Raw genomic sequence first — 6,050 nt, 5'->3', positions numbered from 1 at the left:
GAGGAACACGCGTGTCTGCGAAATGATGCTTCGGCGGATATTCTTGTCACGCGGCCTATCACATTGCTTTTGATCAGCTTAGATGTAACTAATATCAGATATGAAGATACGTGTGGACTTGTATGGACACTAGCTATTCACATAATGAAACAACTATGCCCGAAGACGGCTAGAACGAAACATACAGAACGTTATCTGAGAGTGGTCAATGACGCGCGAATTGCCGACACAGTGTATTTTCCAACATATTTATGTACGGTGTTTGATCTACGAGGGGGGCGTTTTTAACAGAGACAAAAGGGGGCACTACCCGCATACTTCAATTTCGAGCTTATTACAGTCCGTGAGATCGCATTTATTATTATTATTGATGAAAAGATGAGTGACGCTTTTCGCCTGTAAGGCCAGGTGCGTCACGGACTAGAATGAGCGATTTACCAAAATATGGGCAATAACCGATTTACAAGTAAGTACCACAAGATATAACAAATTCTGCAACATGGGATAACATTTCGGGGATGATCAGTAGATTTTCGAGTGTTGCAGTGATTTTGAGCTCGCGCGCCCTGTCGATTAAAAAGTTCCGATGAAAATCATATCGATTGCAGTGCAGCAAAAAATGCTCGACTGTTTCAGGTACTGTACAATGGTCGCATAGGTCGGTGTCGCTACATCCAATTTTATATAAATGCGCTTTCAGGCGGCAATGGCCTGAACGAAGCCGAAATATTATTCGTTCGTAAAGCCTATGTCGATGCATCGATGGAAAGTGGCCATCAGTCAATGATCTATGGAAATTTCGATAGTGACCTCCACGCTCATTTCGTTGATATTCGGCGTTCCAGGTCGCTCGACAGTATTGACGTACTTTGACTTTCGCCTCAGCGTGGCTAATTTTGTCTGGAAGCGTTTGAGAAGGGGTATTTTCGATATTGGTCCTGGCAGCTTGCCAAGCCAATTTATCAGCTAATTCATTACCACCGATATCAGCATGCCCCGGTACCCAGGCCAGGACAACAATGGCGCCTTTCTGAACCACTTGATTCAGCAAGCGACCACATTCAAATATAACATTCTGCGTTTGCGGTGCCTGCAGGTTGGTCATAGCGGATAGCACGCTCAGACTGTCCGATAGAATCAGATATGTTTGTTGGTATGAGCCATTCTGGCAGATCCATTTTAGAGCGTGGAGAATGGCTTGTGCTTCTATGGAGAAGATTGACTTAAGAGTGGAACACGACTGGGAAAAGTTTATCATCAGCGACGGGATGGTAAAGGCAAAACCGGCTCCCTCTGCTGATTTGGAGCCGTCAGTGTATATTTCAGTGGCATCTCTATATCGTTCGAATATGAAGTCCAGGACTATGGGTTTATGTGACAGAGGTGCGATATCTTTTTTAATGATTTTTGCAAGGCCTAAATCAATATTAGGTGATTGAATCAGCCATGGAGGCAAATTTGGAAGACTTTTTCTTTCCGAGACAAGGTCATTCAGAGACTCGACATTGGTGGCGATGTTGAAGGTAATGAATTTTGGGTTCATGAGGCTATATATATCCTGCCAAGAGTCTTCAAGCACTCCTAATGTTGGGTGTTCGTGAGCCTGGTAACCTCTAAGGTGGCAGCGATAGTTAAGGCTAAGCTGTTTGTGGCGCAGATGGAGAGGAAGCTCGTCACATGATGCTTACAGTGCACAAATGGGGGTGCTGCGCATTGCTCCACAGCAGAGGCGGAGAGCTTGATTTCGTATGGTGCGTAACTTGTCCAGATACTTTTTTGGGGCGAAGTAATATGCTGGTAACCCATAGTCAATCAGTGAGCGTATCAGCCCCCTGAAAAGTTGCAGCAATGGTTTTTTACTCGCTCCCCATGCGGTACCAGTCACGACTCTGATTAGATTCAGTCTGTTGGAGCACTTTTTGGAAATCGTATCGATATGTTGCTTATAGTTAAGCAATTTGTCAAACGTGATACCCAAATATTTGTAGGTGTCGACAAATTCAAGTTCATGGTCACCAGTTTTCAAAATGAGTGGAGGAATTTTCCTTTTCTTCGTGAACAGCATGCCTACGGTCTTTGCCTTGCTGATGGTAAACCCCCATCTGGAACACCAGTCGCTTATTACATCGAGTGATGATTGAATGGAAGACAAGAGGGGCTGGATAAGAAGACCGCTATCCCAAACAGCGCAGTCATCTGCGAACACCGCATGTTCAGACCGATGACCTAACGAGCTCGGTAAATCATTGATCATTACCGCAAACAGCAAGGGGCTGAGAACGCTTCCCTGTGGTATACCGTTCTGCAGTACATAACTGTCGGAAAGAGTGTTTCCTACGGTCACCTGGAAAGTTCTGTCAGAAAGGAAATTTGTAATACATCGGTGCATGTGTCCGCGTATACCGAGCTGGTATAGTATGTACAGAAGTGCGTGGCGCCACACCATATCGTAGGCTCGACTTATGTCTAAGAAGACCGCTACCACCGATCGCTCGTCATGGATATTCTTGTAAATCGTGTCGTGGAGACGCAGTATGTGGTCCAGGGTGCTTCGACCACGCCGGAAGCCGGACTGTGAGGGGTGTATCAGATTTTTTGACTCCAAATCCCATCTTAATCGATTGGTGACCATTACTTCCATGACTTTACAAATGTGACTCGTGAGAGATATAGGGCGGTACGATTCCGCAGAGGTAGGATCTTTGCCCTTCTTGGCAATTGGGCAGACTATAGCATGTTTCCACGAGACTGGCAATTTCCCCGTCTCCCAGGATGCATTGTATAGTTTCAAAAGATCGGCGCGACCGGAGGATGATAGATTTTTTAACATCGAATACCCTATGGAGTCCTCCCCGGGTGAAGTGGATTTTCGGCTACGCAAAGCTTGTTTCAGTTCGGCAAGAGTGAATTCGATGTTTATGTTCGAAGTCCTGTGCCGATCTGGTTCGTTGTCAGCGGTAAGATGAACCGTGTTTTCAAAGTTAGCCTTCGTTATACGAAATCCTGCTGGGTAGTTGTCGGAGCTGCTCGTTTTTGCGAAGTGTGAAGCCAGTGTATTAGCTTTGGTTTTGTTATTTTGAGAAATAGACCCGTTCGACTTCAGCGTTGGTATGGAATTGAACGTATGCACTCCCGACATAGATTTCATAACGTGCCATACTTTCGCCATCTGCGTACGGGAGTCCAATGTACCACAAAAATCCTCCCAACATTTGCGTTTAGCAGAAAGGATGGTTTTTCGACATTCGGCTCTCATACGTTTGAAGGCGATCACGTCTCGAATGTGAAACGTACGTTTCATTTTCAAGTAAGCAGCCCTTTTCCTGCGCACAGCACGGGTACATCCCACGTTCCACCAAGGTACGGCTATTTTCGTTGATATTTTCGGTCGTGGGATCGACTCTCCCGCCGCTAAAAGTAGGCTATTTGTGAAATGGCGGTGAAGGTCTTCAGTTTCCCCCATAGGAACGAAGTTGGATTGGAGGTGGAAATCCGCAGCAGCCGAGAAGGCTGACCAGTTCGCCTTACTGTAATCCCATCTACGTTTTGATGAATTGCACGACGCCCTATTATTGTATGTGGTCTGGACTACAACGTGATCACTACCGATGAGCTGGTCGGTTACTGTTGTGACACATCTGGCCGCAATGTCCCGAGAAGACATCGACAGATCAAGAAGTGACCAGCGATGGACGGCATCACACGCAATATTCATACGAGTGGGTGACGATGAATTCAACAGGACAAGGTCGTTTCTATCCATTATTTCGCAGAGTTGGTTGCCACGTGCATTTGTCGAGTGGCTCCATGAAGAATGGTGCGCATTGAAGTCGCCGCATATAATGGAGCGTGATGACAAAGAGTCGAATATCCTAAAATCACTAGCTGTAGTTTCACAGTCCGGGGGCATGTAAACGTTGCATATGTTCAAGTTCCCTACTCGCACACATAGTACCTCAAAAACGGCTGACGAGACATTGTTCGAAAGAGACGCATTGAGCGATGCTCGAACAAAAGTGGCAATGCCGCCAGAGTGCACTGTCTTATCACGGCGGAATAGTTGGTACCCTCCTAGTTTTGGTGTGTACTTTTGGACCAGATGGGATTCTTGAATAAGAATAACGTCTGGTTGAATGGTTAAGGTTGACAAGTAGTGCTTAAATTCGTGTAGTTTGCGATAGATGCCCCTGCAGTTCCACTGTAAAATGACTAAAGAGTTGTGATTATCCATTTAAAGTGCCATTTGACATCTGGGAGGGAGTGTCTTCGGTCTCACCAAAGCTTTTTGTGACATTTTTCAGAGAGACTGGGTCAACAGAAAATCCCAAATATTTGCTGGCGGCTTTGGCTACAATAGTATGTAGAACGGTACCACTGTCGCTAGATTTGCAAGCATTTACAGTTATCTTAACGATTTCAGCAATGAGCGCAAGGAGGACTACGGGGTCAATAGAAGCAAGCCCGCTTGATGCGGTTTCGACTGTGGGGTTGGCAGCAGTTCGAGCAGGTGGTGGTTGTCGCCAGTGGCGCAGGTCACCGTCGTTGGGCTGTGGGGTGGCAGGCCTGTAACTCCGACCACGGGTTAGTATATTCTTATAACTAAGCCGCTGCGGGTATGGCTTTGAGATCCTGTGTACGTCAAGTCTGTTGGGGGCAGGATCGTCTACGATTACCGACTCATGGTACTCGGACATGGTCTCGGGAGTTTCCTTGGGTTGTGGTTGTGGTTGTGGTTGTGGTTGTGTGAGGGACATATGATATCCCTCTCTAAGAGCATTAAATTTGGCTTCTTCCTTGTATATTATGCAACCACCATATGCAGCGCTGTGTTCCTCGTTACAATTTACACATTTTTTGTTGTTTGAACAGTCGTCATACGTGTGATCACGGCCACCGCATTTGGAGCAGCAACGTTTTCCGCGACAGTGCTTGGCGACATGCCCAAAGCGATTGCATTGGAAGCATCTCGTTGGCGGTGGATTGTATTGTCTGGTTTTAAAACGAAGATAGTGGAACATCACGTGCGGTGGAATCGTGACCGTGCTGAAAGACAGCAGAACTGCAGTTGTACTAACAGTGCCATCTTTCGTTTTTTTGGTGAGCCTTTTAACATGAATTACATTCATGCTGCGAAAACTCTCTAAGAGCTCCTGTTCCGATATTTCGACAGGTACTCCAGGGATAACTGCGCGACTTGCGTATGGTCTGGGTTGAAAGATTGATGTCTTAATTTTAATGGTTGTCGATGCTGATAAACAGAAACTGACTATCGCTATTCATAGCAACAAACTACAGCTGGTTATGACGAATAAAACCAACTAAACGACAGTCTATATGGCGGGTATGAGGAACACGCGTGTCTGCGAAATGATGCTTCGGCGGATATTCTTGTCACGCGGCCTATCACATTGCTTTTGATCAGCTTAGATGTAACTAATATCAGATATGAAGATACGTGTGGACTTGTATGGACACTAGCTATTCACATAATGAAACAACTATGCCCGAAGACGGCTAGAACGAAACATACAGAACGTTATCTGAGAGTGGTCAATGACGCGCGAATTGCCGACACAGTGTATTTTCCAACATATTTATCTACGGTGTTTGATCTACGAGGGGGGCGTTTATGACAGAGACAAAAGGGGGCACTACCCGCATACTTCAATTTCGAGCTTATGACAGTCCGTGAGATCGCATTTATGATAAGCTGTACATCTATTGAGCACCCATAAAGAGGTGATAGTTGCTGACGAGTGAAATGAAAGCAGAATCACTACGTTTTAGTTTGATGAAGTGACGTGACTGGACCCGATTCGAATGAAAATGTGCAATGACTCGATATCATTATTGGCCCTGTTGGCTACAATTTAACAAATTTAGCGACTCTCCAACCCTCGATTCAAGACTTATGACTGAAACTATTCCACTAACCGTTGCTATTATGGGATACAATCCCTTCCTTGCTGCCGAAATAATGTACTAATTAGTAATCGCAGTGCTGTATGCATGAAACAAAGGCACTAATAACAAACAAAAGTGATTCACAT

This window comes from Botryllus schlosseri, chromosome 4 (assembly GCF_051294905.1).
Source record: "Botryllus schlosseri isolate E-star chromosome 4, Bs_hap1, whole genome shotgun sequence".
NCBI classification, from domain to species: Eukaryota; Metazoa; Chordata; class Ascidiacea; order Stolidobranchia; family Styelidae; genus Botryllus; species Botryllus schlosseri.
Note: the sequence above shows the minus strand (reverse complement) of the source record.